The 15,402-nt window shown below is 40.4% G+C and overlaps 1 protein-coding gene and 1 non-coding gene across 11 annotated transcripts in view; both read right to left on the reverse strand.

Annotated features, from left to right (window-relative positions):
- GRIP1 (glutamate receptor interacting protein 1) overlaps positions 1-15,402 on the reverse strand; it is a 791,276-nt gene that overhangs the window by 136,969 nt on the left and 638,905 nt on the right. The window lies entirely within an intron of this gene.
- Positions 10,862-10,968, reverse strand: LOC126076652 (U6 spliceosomal RNA). The gene has a single exon (XR_007517577.1). It is a non-coding gene; the product is annotated as a U6 spliceosomal RNA (small nuclear RNA).

The following is a 15,402-nucleotide window of genomic DNA, read 5'->3' on the forward strand; positions in this document are numbered from 1 at the left end:
ACGACTCATAGTGATGCTGTGTACAATAGAACGAAACACTGATGCGTCCTGTGCCATCCTCACAGTCATTGCTATGTTTGAGTCCATTGTTGCAGCCACTTTGTCAATCCATCTTGTTGAGGGTCTTCCTCTTTTTCACTGACCCTCTACTTTACTAACCATAATGTCCTTCTCCAGGGACTGGTCCTGCCTGATAACATGTCCAGAGTATGGGAAACGAAGTCTTGCCATGCTCCCTTCCAAGGCGCACTCTGGTTATACTTTTTCCAAGGCAGGCTTTTTCTTTCTTCTGCCAGTCCATAGTATATTCAATATTCTTCACCAACACCGTAATTCAAAGGCATCAATTTTTCTTCTGCCTTCCTTATTCATTGTCCAGCTTTCACATGCGTATAAGGTGGCTGAAAATACCATGGCTTGGGTCAGGAGCACCTTAATCCTCAAAGTGATATCTTTGCTTTTCAATGCTTTAAAGAGGTTTTTTTTGCAGCAGATTTGCTGAATGCTACATGTCGATAGCACTATATTTTATTTTTTACATGTTGTTTGATTTCTTGACTGCTACTTTCATGGGCATTGACTGTGGATCCAATAAAATGAAATCCTTGACAACTTCAATCTTTTCTTTGTTTATCATAATGTTGCTTATTGGTCCACTTGTGAAGATTTTCGTTTTCTTTATGTTGAGGTGTACCAAAGGCTGTAGTCTTTGATCTTCATCAACTGTAAAAACGATGAGGCGCGGTGTCTGACCTCCTCTAACTTCACAACGGGGAAAGATAATCAAGATCAACAGCCCAAGGCTGATTCCTACAAGGCGGAGGTCAGATATGCCTCCTCTCTCTGCCATCATTACCAATTCTGACACCAACTGTTCCTCCCACAGCACTCTCTACTTCTCTGCTGGGTTCAATAATTTGTTGCAATAGCCACACAGAATTCACAAACCATACCTGTGATTATGGGGTTTTTAGGGAAGTAACAGGTTACAATTCAGGTTCAGGAACACTCAAGATACAATTCTTCCATCGGAACAGCTTCTTCCCAGCTGTGCTTGCAGGCACATCTCTCCCTGGCCCTCAGTCTCTGCTCAAAGGCACTCAGCTTTCTCACCCTCCATGGGGTGGGAAGGCCACTGCACTGTCTCCTGCTGCCAGGTCTCTGCTGCTGGGTCTCTCTTGCTGTGTCTCTGCTGCCACCACTTTTCATCATCTTCAGGGTTACAGCTCACTCTTTCTCCATGGCTGATTCCAGGAGCATCTCAACACAGGGAACCCAGGTCCAAAGGGTGTGCTGGCTCCTGGATGTTCTTCCTTGGTGGTGGTGGGCTCTCCTCTCTCCTGCCTCTGGGACAGATCATTACAAGCCCAGCAGGATGACAAAACTGACCAATCCCTTTGATGGGCCACAGTTACCCAATCACACAGCCCTGTCCAATCACTTGGAGGGGGAGTTATAAGATCATGGCTAGAAAGGTCACACACAAAACTGATATGTTGTTGTTGTTGTTAGGTGCCGTCGAGTCAGTTCCGACTCACGGCGACCCCATGAACAACACACCGAAACACTGCCCCATCCTGTGCCATCCTTACAATCGTTGTTATGCTTGAGCCCATTGTTGCAGACACTGTGTCAATCCAGCTTCTTGAAGGTCTTCCTCTTTTCAGCTGGCCCTGTACTCTGCCAAGCATGATGTCCTTCTCCAGAGACTGGTCCCTCCTGAGAACATGTCCAAAGTATGTAAGATGCAGTCTCGCTAGTCTTGCTTCTAAGGTACATTTTGGTACAGATTTATTTGTTCTTCTGGCAGTCCATGGTATATTCAATATTCTTCACCAACACAATTCAAAGGCATCAATTCTTCTTCGGTCTTCCTTATTCATTATCCAGCTTTCACATGCATATGATGGGACTGAAAATACCATGGCTTGGGTCACACGCATCTGAGTCTTCAAGGTGACATCTTTGCTCTTCAACACTTTAAAGAGTTCCTTCGCAGCAGATTTACCCAACGCAATGCATCTTTTGATTTCTTGACTGCTGCTTCTATGGCTGTTCATTTTGGATCCAAGTAAAATGAAATCCTTGACGACGTCAATCTTTTCTCCATTTATCACGATGTTACTCATTGGTCCAGTTGTGAGGATATTTGTTTTCTTTATGTTGAGGTGCAATCCATACTGAAGGCTGTGGTCTTTGATCTTCATTAGTAAGTGCCTCAAGTCCTCTTCACTTTCAGCAAGCAAGGTTGTGTCATCTGCATAATGCAGGTTGTTAATCAGTCTTCCTTCAATCCTGAGGCCCAATTCTTCTTCATATAGTCTCGTATTATTTGCTCAGCATACAGATTAAATAGGTATGGTGAAAGAATACAACCCTGACACACATCTTTCCTGACTTTAAACCAATCAGTATCCCCTTGTTCTGTCTGAACAACTGCCTCTTCATCTATGTAAAGGTTCCTCATGAGCACAATTAAGTGTTCGGGAATTCACATTCTTTGCAATGTTATCCATAATTTGTTATGATCCACACAGTTGAATGCTTTTGCATAGTCAATAAAACACAGGTAAACATCCTTCTGGTATTCTCTGCTTTCAGCCAGGATTCATCTGACATCAATAATGATATCCCTGGTTCCACATCCTCTTCTGAAACTGGCCTGAATTTCTGGCAGTTCCCTGTCGATATACTGCTGCAGCCATTTTTGAATGATCTTCAGTGAAATTTTGCTTGCGTGTGATATTAATGATATTGTTCTATAATTTCCACATTTGGTTGGATCACCTTTCTTGGGAATAGGCATAAATATGGATCTCTTCCAGTCAGTTGGCCAGGAAGCTGCCTTCCATATTTCTTGGCATAGACCAATGAGCACCTCCAGCGCTGCATCTGTTTGTTGAAACATCTCAATCGATATTCCATCAATTCCTGGAGCCTTGTTTTTCGCCAATGACTTCAGAGCAGCTTGGACTTCTTCCTTCAGTACCATCGGTTCCTGATCATATGCCACCTCTTGAAATGGTTGAACATCGACTAATTCTTTTTGGTATAATGACTCTGCGTATTCCTTCCATCTTCTTTTGATGCTTCCTGCGTCATTTAATATTTTCCCCATGGAATCCTTCACTATCGCAACTCGAGGCTTGAATTTTTTCTTCAGTTCTTTCAGCTTGAGAAATGCCGAGCGTGTTCTTCCCTTTTGGTTTTCCATCTCCAGCTCTTTCCACATGTCATTATAATACTTTACTTAGTCTTTTTGAGACTCCCTTTGAAAGCTTCTGTTCAGTTCTTTTACTTCATCAATTCTTCCTTTTGCTTTAGCTGCTCGATGTTCTAGAACAAGTTTCAGAGTCTCCTCTGACATCCATCTTGGTCTTTTCTTTCTTTACTCTCTTTTCAATGACCTCTTCCTTTCTGCATCTATGATGTCCTTGATGTCATTCCATAACTCATCTGGTCTTCAGTCACTAGTGTTCAATGTGTCAAATCTATTCTTCAGATGGTCTCTAACTTCAGATGGGATATACTCGAGATCATATTTTGGCTCTTGTGGGCTTCCTCTGATTTTCTTCAGTTTCAGCTTGAACTTGCATATGAGCAATTGATGGTCTGTTCCACAGTCGGGCCTTGGCCTTGTTCTGACTGATGATATTGAGCTTTTCCATTGTCTCTTTCCACAGATGTAGTCAGTTTGATTTCTGTGTGTTCCATCTGGCGAGGTCCATGTGTATAGTCGCTGTTTATGTTGGTGAAAGAAGGTATTTGCAATGAAGAAGTTGTTGGTCTTGCAAAATTCTATCATTTGATCTCCAGCACCATTTCTATCACCAAGGTCATATTTTCCAACTACTCATCCTTCTTTGTTTCCAACTTTCACATTCCAGTCACCAGTAATTATCAATGCATCTTGATTGCATGTTCAATCAATTTCAGACTGCAGCAGCTGATAAAAAATCTATTTCTTCATTTTTGGCACTAGTGGTTGGTAGGTATATTTGAATAATAGTCGTAGTAACCGGTCTTCCTTGTAGGCATATGGATATTATCCTATCACTGACAACCTTGTACTTCAGGATAGATCTTGAAATGTTCTTTTTGACAATGGACGCTACGCCATTCCTTTTCGAGTTGTCATTCCCAGCATAGTAGACTATATGATTGTCCGATTCAAAGTGGCCGATACTACTCCATTTCAGTTCACTAATCCCTAGGATGTTGATGTTTATGCGTTCCATTTCATTTTTGACGATTTCCAATTTTCCTAGATTCATACTTCGTACATTCCAGATCCCGATTATTAATGGATATTTGCAGCTGTTTCTTCTCATTTTGAGTCATGCCACATCAGCAAATGAAGGTCCCGAAAGCTTTACTCCCTCCACGACATTAAGGTTGACTCTACTTTGAGGAGGCAGCTCTTCCCCAGTCATCTTCTGAGTGCCTTCCAACCTGGGGGGCTCATCTTCCAACACTATATTACACAATGTTCCGGTGCTATTCATAAGGTTTTCACTGGCTAATACTTTTCAGAAGTAGACTGCCAGGTCCTTCTTCCTAGTCCTTCTTAGTCTGGAAGCTCAGCTGAAACCTTTCCTTCATGGGTGGCCCTGCTGATATTTGAATACTGGTGGCATAGCTTCCAGCATCACAGCAACACACAAGCCCCCACAGTACGACAAACTGACAAACACGTGGGGGAAAACTGATCTATCACGCCACAATCGGTAAGTACCTCAAGTTCTCTTTGCTTTCCACAAGCAAGGTTGTGTCATCCGCATATCACAGGTTGTTAAGGAGTCTTCCTGCAATGGTGATGCCACGTTCTTCTTCATATAGCCCAGCTTCTCAGATAATTTGCTCAGCATACAGACTGAATAAGTATGGTGAAAGGATACACCCCTGATGCACGCCTTTCCTGATTTTAAACCACACAGTACCCCCTGGTTCTGTTTGAACATCTGCTTTCTGATCTATGTAAGGCTCTGCATGAACACAATTAAGTGTTTTGAAATTCCCATTTTTTGAAAGGTTATATATAATTTGTAATAATCCACACAATCGAATGCCTTTGCATAGTCAATAAAACACAGGTAAGCATCTAGTATTCTCTGCTTTCAGCCAAGGTCCATCTGACATCAGCAATGATATCCTCATTCCATGTCCTCCTCTGAATCAGGCTTGAGTTTCTGGCAGTTCCCTGTCAATGTATTGCTGTAACCTCTTTCGAATGATTTTCAGCAAAATTTTACTTGCTTGTGATATTAATGATATTGTTCAATAATTTCTACACTCGGTTGGATCATCTTTTTTTGAAATGGGCACAAATGTGGATCTCTTCCGGTCAATTGGCCAGGTAGTTGTCTTCCAAATTTCTTGGCATAGACGAGTAAGCACCTCCAGCGCTGTTGAAGCATCTCAGTTGGGATTCTGTCAATTCCTGGGAGCCCTGTTTTTTGCCAGTGCCTTCAGTGCAGGTTGGACTTCTTCCTTCAATATCATTGGTTCTTATAACATATCCTACCTCCTGAAATGGTTGAATGTTGACCAATTCTTTTTGGTACAGTGACTCTGTGTATTCTTTCCATTTTCTGTTGATGCTTACTTCATCATTCAATATTTTGCCCATAGAATCCTTCAAAATTGCAACTTGAGGTTTGAATTTTTCTTCAGTTCTTACAGCTTGAGCAATGCTGAGTATTTTCTTTCCATTTGGTTTTCTAACACCAAGTCTTTGCACATTTCATTGTAATGCTTTGTGTTCTTGAGCTGCCCTTTGAAATCATTTGTTCAGCTCTTTTACTTCATTATTTCTTTCATTCACTTTAGCTACTCATTGTTCAAGGATGAGTTTCAGAGTCTCTTCTGACATTCATTTTGATCTTTCTTTCTTTCTTTTTAATGACTTCTTGCTTTCCTCATACATGATGTTCTTGATGTCTTTCCACAACCAGTCTGGTCTTCGGTCATTAGTGTTCAATGTGTCAAATCTATTCTTGAGGTGGTCTCCAAATTCAAGCGGGATATACTCAAGGTCATATTTTGGCTCTTGTGGACTTGTTTTAAGGAACACTGGGGGTGCAGTAGTTAAAGAGCTCAGTTGCTGAGCTGCTAAGCTGAAGGTCGGCAGTTTGAAGCCACAAGTCAGTCTGTGGTAGAAATATATGGTAGTCTGCTTCCATAAAAACTATAGCCTTGGAAACCCTATGGGACAGTTCTGCTCTGTCCTGTTGGTTTGCTATGAGTCGGAATCTACTCAACAGCAGCGAATTTGGTTTTGGACTTGTTTTAATTTTCTTCAGCTTCAGCTTGAACTTGCATATGACCAAGTTGATGGTCTGTTCTGCAGTTTGCCCCTGGCCTTGTTCTAACTGATGATATTGAGCTTTTCCATCATCTTTTTTGCACAGATGTAGTTGGTTTGATTCCTGTGTATTCCATCTGGCAAGGTCCACATGTATAGTTGCTGTTTATGTTACATATGCTATAATTACTCTCAATTTGTTGTAGATACTTTATCAGATTTGTGAGGTATATTGGGGTTAATTCTAGGTTTAACACTTATGGTATGTGTGATTTTGGCCAATTAGCTTAGCCTCTTCAATAATTAGTTACTTTGTCTATAAAAGATATGGATAATAATGTATCTGTCACAGGGTTCCTATGAGAATTTGAGTTAATAAAACGTGTAAAGTGCCTAGCACAGTGCTTGGCAGATATTAATTGCTGTGATGGTTAATATTGTGTGTCACCTTGGCTGGTTTATATAATTCTCAGTATTTATATGTGATTACCTCCATGATGGGATCTGCTATGAGTAGCCAATCAGTGAAAGAGAGTTTCCTTGGGCATGTGGCCTGTATCTGAATATAAGTGCACGTTCGGGCTTTTGCCCTGTCTAGATCCTGCAGCTGCCTCCTGTTTGTCTGACCTCTGGTTCTTAGGACTTGAGCTGGCAACTTATCTGCCAATCTTGGGATTTGTCAGTCTTCTCAGTCTGTGAACAAGAGCCCTGCTCTCTGACCTGCCACTCTTGGGTTCCCAGCCCCTGCAGCTACATGAATCAGGAGGAGCCTGTATCCTGCTCCATGGACTTGGGGTGTTCCAGCCTCTACAATTGTGTAAGCCGTTCCCTTGATATAAATGATATAACTCGCTCTCTCTGTATATTTATAGTGTTTACTGGTTTTGCTTCTCTAGAGAATCTGGCCTAAGACAGCTGCACAATGAGGTTTAAATTCGCTCCTCTATTTCTTCATGGGTTGATCCAGTGGCACACTGTTGCCATCTATGCTGCTTAATTAATTTCCTAGTTGATGTGAAAAATTACTGTTTTTATTTTCCCAGAAAAAAATAGAAAAAAGGATCTTAAGCAGGAAAAAAAAAAAAGCATTAAATTATTTATACACTCCCAGAACCTTAAGTTAGTGTTTTGCCTCTATGTAAGATACAGTGGTGTTAATACTAACGTAAAGTTTTAACAGAAGAGAGAGAAGGGAGGGCAGGGTGAGGTAGCTAGATAGCTTTTTAGTGTATCATTAGTTAGATTTTCACGTATTGTTCCACTTAGTTAGCTTTAAGTGTTGTGAATGATTTCAATATTACCCTATGTGCAATTTGAGATTATCTACACTGCTATGGATAGCATTTTATAATCTATAACTAATGAATCCATATCTTGGACATGGTACTTAAAAAACATCTACATGTGGAGCTTCTGAACTACATAAATTATGAAAATTAAACATTTTTTTCATAGGAGGACTACTTAATATTTTTGCCAAATGATATCTTCAGCTTGATGAACAAAACCAAAACCTATCATAGCCCTCTATCCCCAACATGAGAATTCCCAAGTATGAGAATTCAGGCAGAGAGGTGGCTATATTTTATCCTATAATTTTTTTGGATAGTTTTAAGACTTAAGGGAAGCAGATTCCACAAGATGAATGTACAACTCAGCAAAAAAAAAAAAAAACACATTTCAATTGTCTTTTAAGGAATTCAACAGATGCTTTAAAGTAAAGAAAATTACCTCAGAGAGATAAGAGCTCCAAGAGTTTCCCATGGTGTGTCTCCACACAGTGTGACACATCTCATATACCTACCATCTATAGCAAAACTTCAAAAGAGTCAACGAGTAGTGATTAATCAAAGTGTACAAAGCAAAGGAAGATGGTATTTTAACATGAGTGCAGATGAAATATGACTAGTACTTGTGTCCATTGTAAACTAATGATAACCACTCCTCACATTCTACATGAGAGGGTGTATGGCTAGTATTTTTTTTCTTACTTTTGAGAGTCACAAACTTAAACATACCAGAATGAAAGTCTCCATTGAGAAGAAATGTAAGGTGTCAAATACTTGGTTCAAAAATGTGATACTTATCTGAAATCATACCCAGGAGTGTCTAAGAGAACGTTCCTTTTACACGTGGAAGGCATGGAATACAACAAGGACTGGAGAATTAGTATGTATAATAGATTTACATCGCCAATTAGCAGTAATTAAAGTTTTTTTTTTTTTTAATTAAAAACAAAAATGGACGCCAGAGGAGACTCTGAAACTTGCTCCTGAATGTAGAGTAGCTAAAGCAAACAAGGAATGATGAAGTAAAACAGCTCAACAGAAGATTTCAAAGAGCAGCTTGAGAACACATTTACAATGAAATGTACAAAGACTTGGTGTTAGAAAACCAAATGGAAAGAACATGCTCAGCATTTCCCAAGCTGTAAGAACTGAAGAAAAATTCAAGCCTCAAGTTGCAATTTTGAAGGACTCTCTGGGCAAAATATTGAATGACCCAGAAAGCATCAAAAGAAGATGGACGGAGTACACAGAGTCATTGTACCAAAAAGAATTGGTCAACATCCAACCATTTCAGGAGACAGCATATGATCAAGAACCAATAATACTGAAGGAAGAAGTCCAACCTGCACTGAGGGCACTGGCAAAAAACAAGGCTCCCAGGAATTGACAGAATCCCAACTGAGATGTTTAAACAAATGGATGCAATGTTAGAAGAGCTCACTCGTCTATGCCAAGAAATTTGGAAGACAGCTACCTGGTCAAATGACTGGAAGAGATCCATGTTTGTGCCTATTCCAAAGAAAGGGGATCAAACAGAATGTGGAAATTGGTGAACCATACTGTTAATATCACACAGAAGTAAAATTTTGCTGAAGATCATTCAAAAATGGTTGCAGCAGTACATCAAAAGGAAACTGCCAGAAATTCAAGCCAGATTTAGAAGAGGAAGTGGAACCAGGGATATCATTGCTGATGTCAGATGGATCTTGGTTGAAAGCAGAGAATATCAGAAGGATGTTTACTTGTGTTTTATTGACTATGCAAAGGCACTCGACTGTGTGGATCATAACAAATTATGTATTACCTTGAGAAGAATGGGAATTTCAGAAGACTTAATTGTGCTCATGCAGAACCTGTACATAGATCAAGAGGCAGTCATTCAAACATAACAAAGGGATACTGTGTGGTTTAAAATCAGGAAAAGTGTACATCGGGGTTGTATCCTTTTACTGTACTTATTCAATCTGTATGCCGAGCAAATAATCTGAGAAGGTGGACTATGTGAATGAGAATGTGGCATCAGGATTGGAGGAAGAGTCACTAACCACCTGTGATATACAGATGACACAACCTTGCTTGCTGAAACGGAAGAAGACTTGAGGCACTTACTGACGAAGACTTAGTATGGATTACACCTCAACATAAAGAAAACAAAAATCCTCACAACTGGACCGATAAGCAACATCATGATAAACAAAGAAAAGATCGAAGTTATCAAGGATTTCATTTTACTTGGATCCACAATCAATGCCCATGGAAGCTGCAGTCAAGAAATCAAATGACATATTGCATTGGGCAAACCTGCTGCAAAAGACTTCTTTGAAGTGTTGAAGAGCAAAGATATCACTTTGAGGACTAAGGTAAGCCTGACCTAAGCCATGGTATTTTCCTCCTTTTTTTTTTTTTTTCATTGTGCTTTAGGTTAAAGTTCACAGAGCAAACTAGTTTCTCATTCAACACTTCATACATAAATTGACTTGTGACATTGACTGCAATCCCCGTGATGTCTCAGCATTCTCCCCTTCTCTAACTGGGGTTCCCCGTTTCCATTAGTCTCATTTTCCTGTCCCTTCCTGCCTTTTCTTTGCTTTTGGGCAGGTGTTTCCCATCTGGTTTCATTTATATGACTGAACTAAGACACATGTTCCTCACTTGTGTTACTGCTTGTTTTATAGACCTGTGTAATCTTTGGCTAAAGGGTGAACTTCGGGAGTGACTTCAGTTCTGAGTTAAAAGGTATGTGGAGGCCATAACGTCGAGGTTCCTCCAGTCTCTGTCAGACCAGTAAGTCTGGTCTTTTTTTGGAATTTGTATTTTGTTCTACATTTTTCTCCCACTCTGTCCAGGACTCTCTATTGTTATCCTGGTCAGAGCGGTTGGTAGTGGTAGCTGGATACCATCTAGTTGTTCTGGGCTCTGGCTGATGGAGGCTGTGATACTTGTGGTACATTAGTCCTTGGTGCTAACATTTTCCCTTTGGCTTTGTTTTCCCTTCATTCTCTTTTGCTCCAGACAAAATGGGACCAGTAGATGGATCTTAGATGGCTGCTCTAAAGCTTTTAAGACCCCACGCACTACTCACCAAAGTAGGATGTAGAATATTTTCTTTATGAACTATGTTGTGCCAGTTGACCTAGACGTCCCCCATGATCATGGTCCCCAGCCTGCCTTCGGCCCAGTAACTCAGTCCCTCAGGGTGTTTGGATGTGCCTATGAAGTTTCTATGACTTTGCCTTGGTCACGTTGTGCTGACTTCCCCTATAATATGTAAAATATGGAACACTCCATGAGTTGTGTGTCATCCTTGTGCAGTGGCCATGCTAACATTCTCTGTATCATTTCTAATTTCAGTATATGTGTTGCTGAAGTGAACAGAGCCATGGTATTTTCAATCACCTCATATGCATGTGAAAGCTAGACAATGAATAAGGAAGACTGAAGAATTGATGCCTTTGAATTATGGCGCTGGCAAAAAATATTGAATATATCATGGACTGCCAGAAGAACTAGAAAATTTATCTTGAAGAAGTACAGCCAGAATGCTCCTTAGATGTGAGGATGGCAAGACTTTATCTTATGTACTCTGGACATGTTATCAGGAGGGACCAGGCCCTGGAGAAGGACATCATGCTTGGTAAAGCAGAGGGTCAACGAAAGAGTGGAAGACCTTCAGTGGGATGGATTGATACAGTGCCTGCAAGAATGGGCTCAAACATAGCAATGATGGTGAGAATGGTGCAGGAAGGGGCAGAGTTTCCTTCTGTTGTACATAGGTTCGCTATGAGTCGGAACCGACTTAGCAGCACCTAGCAACAACAAAGAGAGCCTGCAGATTCCAGGGTGGTACAAACGGTTAACGCACTTGACTGCTAACTGAAAGGTTCGAGGTTTGAGTCCACCCAGAGGTGCCTTGAGAAAAAAGCTCGGTGACCTCCTTCCAAGTAATTAGCCATTGAAAATCTTAGGAGGACAATTTTACTCTGACACACATGGGATCACCATAAGTCAAAATCAATTCGACAACAACTGGTTTGTGCGTGTATGTGTTTTTTTTTTTTGGTTTGTGGATTCTCAAATGGGCTACAGAGTACCAAGCTTTCTACCAGCCAAGGTACCATATCACACAGCAGGGTACTTTTCAAAAAGCATGTAATTAGGGAGTCCTGGTGGCACAAATGGTTAAGCACTCAGCTGCTAACTGAAAGGTCGGCAGTTTGAACCCACCAGCTGCTCTGTGGGAGAAAAAAGACCTGGTGATCTGCTCTAGTAAAGATTACAGCCCAGAAAACCCTATGGGGCAGTTCTATTTTGTCATATAGCATTGCGATGAGTAGGAATTGACTCGATGACACACAACAACATCATGAACACTGGACATTGGGCGATGCAGGCCACTTTGAAATCTAATCCCAGTACTCCCCAATCGTCAATGAACTGGAGAAAGGCCATTTGCTGCTTGTGTACTGGTGTGCCTTCTTTGGGGGGACTCAGGGACATTCCCTCTGTGTGTGGATCTCCAGACTAACATTCACTGTTAGATCCTGGAGCCATGGTGTTCCAGAATCACTGAAAATAGCTGATGAACATTCAGGCAAAAAATTCACTGTTGGTGGACCAATGAGTCACCCTAAACTCAGGCACTCTGAAGCTTTTTACTCTAGGGTCTGGAGGAATGCTTCCTTGAGAGGTAGAGGAGAGGAGAGGAGGGGAGGGAAGAGAATGAATGAGACTATCAGAATATGAATATACATTATTCACTTAAGCTGTCATTGTATCTTTTAATGCTACCTTTGGAGTTCTTCAGGGAAGTGTAAATATTTACTCTCAATTTAGATGAAACACAGTGAAAGCAATGGTTTTAAACTATCTGTCCTGAATTCATTTAACAAATAGTGAGCGTGTATCTTTTTTGTGCCAGGTATATACTGCACATACAACAGTTAAAAAGTATACACAATGTCCCTGTCTCTGCCCTTATGGAGTTTACAGTTTAGTGAAAGAGATATGCAGATTAGTCCACTGACAAATTATGATGACGATTGTGTTAATTCCTGTGAAGGAAAAGTAAGTGCTCCATGGATGAGCCAACACAGAGACCGAATTTCCGCACCATGTTGGTAAAGGTTTCTCTGAGGAATTAACACTTAGGCTGAGATTAAAGGGTGTGTACATATAGACAGGTAAGGAATGTGTGTTGGAATGCGTAAAGATATTAGAGGGTTATTTCTTAGACAGAGGTAACAGCACTTGCAAAGCTCCTGAGGAAAAGAGCCTGGTATGGTGAAGAAGCTGAAAAAAGACACCTGTAAATAAATAAATTAATTATTAATAATAATAATAATATATATATATATATATATATATATATATATATATATATATATATTTTACCCTTGAGGGCAGAGTCCCTGACTGATGCAAATGCTTTACATGCTCAGTTACTAATTGAACAACTGGAAGTTTGAGTCTACCCAGAGGTACCTTGGAAGAAAGGCCTGGTGATCTGCTTCTGAAAAAGCAGCACTGAAAACCCTGTGGAGCATAGTTCTACTCTGACACACATGGGGCCACGAGTTAGAATCAACTTGACTACAACTGGTTACCTTTAAGGGCAGAGATAACAGGGAACTGATGAAAGTTGAAATTAGAGGATGTTCAGGGCAGCTTAGTGATTTTTCCTCCGTGAAAGACTGTTTGGGCTCATTTTCCAATAAGGAATATAAAATCAGTATCCAATAAGAGAGAAAAGTAATTTTGACTGGTACTTTGGTAGCACTCTATGAAAGATGGCCAGGAAGTGACCTTATGACCAATAGAAGTGTTGCTATTCCTCTCAAAAGGAAAAGCAATTGCAGTTTAACTAATACATGCACATGACCTCAGAGAAACATCATGAAAAGATAGATTTCACCCCTGACAGAGTTCAGTCGGTTTTTCATCTTTCTAAAATATACTAAAATTAAAGGGCTGATTTTCCCCTTATGGGGCATGTTTAATCTTAGAAGCATTCACATACAATCTGAAAATGAGGGAATTTTAACTAAATTTCCATTAAATTTGCTAAATGTTTCAGAATGCCAACATGAAGATCCTTGCAGATAATGGCTTCATGCAGTATGTTGGCCTTATGCCTGCTGTAGGGATGCCGGGATATAATCTTTGGAAAATTTGTAACTGTCCGTGGGACTGCTGGGTTTGATGTGCTTAATGAGGGAAATGCCAAGTTTCCTTTTTAGGTAGTAGTTTGAGATGTTACCATGTTAAAGCTGTTTAAACTATAGTTAAATGCTATTTTAAACTTCTTTATTTATAGCTTTTTGTTTTGGATATATAGTTACATAGATGAAAAATGTAGCGGTGGTAGCTTCTCAGATTTCTTAGAAGTTACTAAGTCTAAAGTGGCATAGAATGTTAGTATTAGAAGGGACATTGAGATGATTTACTCTAATCCTCTTATGCTACAGTTAGGAACAGTGGTCTAAAAGGTATAAAAGACCCTTTCTGACTCTTGTCACAATAGATATCACCTAACACATAATTTGAGGCCTGGGGGAGGGGGGATGCAAATGGTTAAGAATTTGACTACTAACCAAAAGGTTGGTGGTTTGAATCTACCCAGAGGCCTGGCAATATACTTGAAAACCCTATGGAACCATTCTACTCTGCAGACATAGAATCGCCATGAGTTGAAATATACTTGACGGCAACTAACAAAAATAACAACAAAAACAAAGCATAATCACTTGGGCCCGAAGCAGAAATTTAAATATTAAACTATTAATCCATGTTAACCCTATACTGATAACACCACTCATTGCCTTAACACCTAACACTAAGCTTCTAGAAGAAGCTCACGATGAATGGCATTCTAGAACATTTTACATTCGTACATTAGTGTTACTCATGTATTTAAACATGTTAATGAATACTTCTTAAACTAAAATGAGACTCTCCAAATCACTTCAGAAGCCCAGAAAATAACAATAATGTACTAGGGATGAAACTTCAAAATAGGTATGGGCTCACGAGTCCAAGGACACAATCAGGGTTTGACAAGCATAAGGCAGCAGGCCCAACAGGGAATAGAATGGAGGAGCCAACAATAGCACAGAAGACAGAAATTGAGAGAGTTGGCCATGCTAGTGAGTTAGGTTGAGCATCTCAGCTCCCAGCTCTGCTACTCTGTCAAAAATCTTCAAGTTCTTCCCAGGAGCCCTCACACACCTCTTTTGGGAAATATAAGGCTAGATGGAGAAGAACGTTGACTGCTTAGAATAGGAACTTTCTGAGAGCCGACACGAGCTACAGACTATCTTGTAGCTAGGCTGGTTGAAAGATAAAGGTCATAGTGTAGAGCAGAGATCACAAACCCAAACACTTATATGATACAAGCAAGATGTAGATCTGATGTAAGTGTGCAGGACACAATTTGGGCAAAATGGAGAGAACATAGCTGTGATGGGTTAAATTGTGTTCTCCAAAAAGATGTACTCAAGTCCTAAGCCTTGGTATCTGTGAACGTGACCTTATTTGGAAATAGAGTCTTTGCAGACATAATCAAGTTAAGATAATCAAGCTAAAATGATGTCATACTAGACTAGGATGGGCCCTAAATCCAACAACTGGTATCCTTACGAGAAGAGGAGGGGACACACAGAACACAAGGGAAGAAGGCCATGTGAAGACAGACACAGGGATTGGAGTGATGCAGCTATAAGCTGAGGGACACCAAGGATTGCTGGGAGCCACTAGAAGCTAGAAAGAGGCAAAGAAAGATTCTTCCCTGGAGCCTTTAGAGGGAGCATGGCC

This window comes from Elephas maximus, chromosome 4 (genome assembly GCF_024166365.1).
Source record: "Elephas maximus indicus isolate mEleMax1 chromosome 4, mEleMax1 primary haplotype, whole genome shotgun sequence".
In the NCBI taxonomy this organism is placed as follows: Eukaryota; Metazoa; Chordata; class Mammalia; order Proboscidea; family Elephantidae; genus Elephas; species Elephas maximus.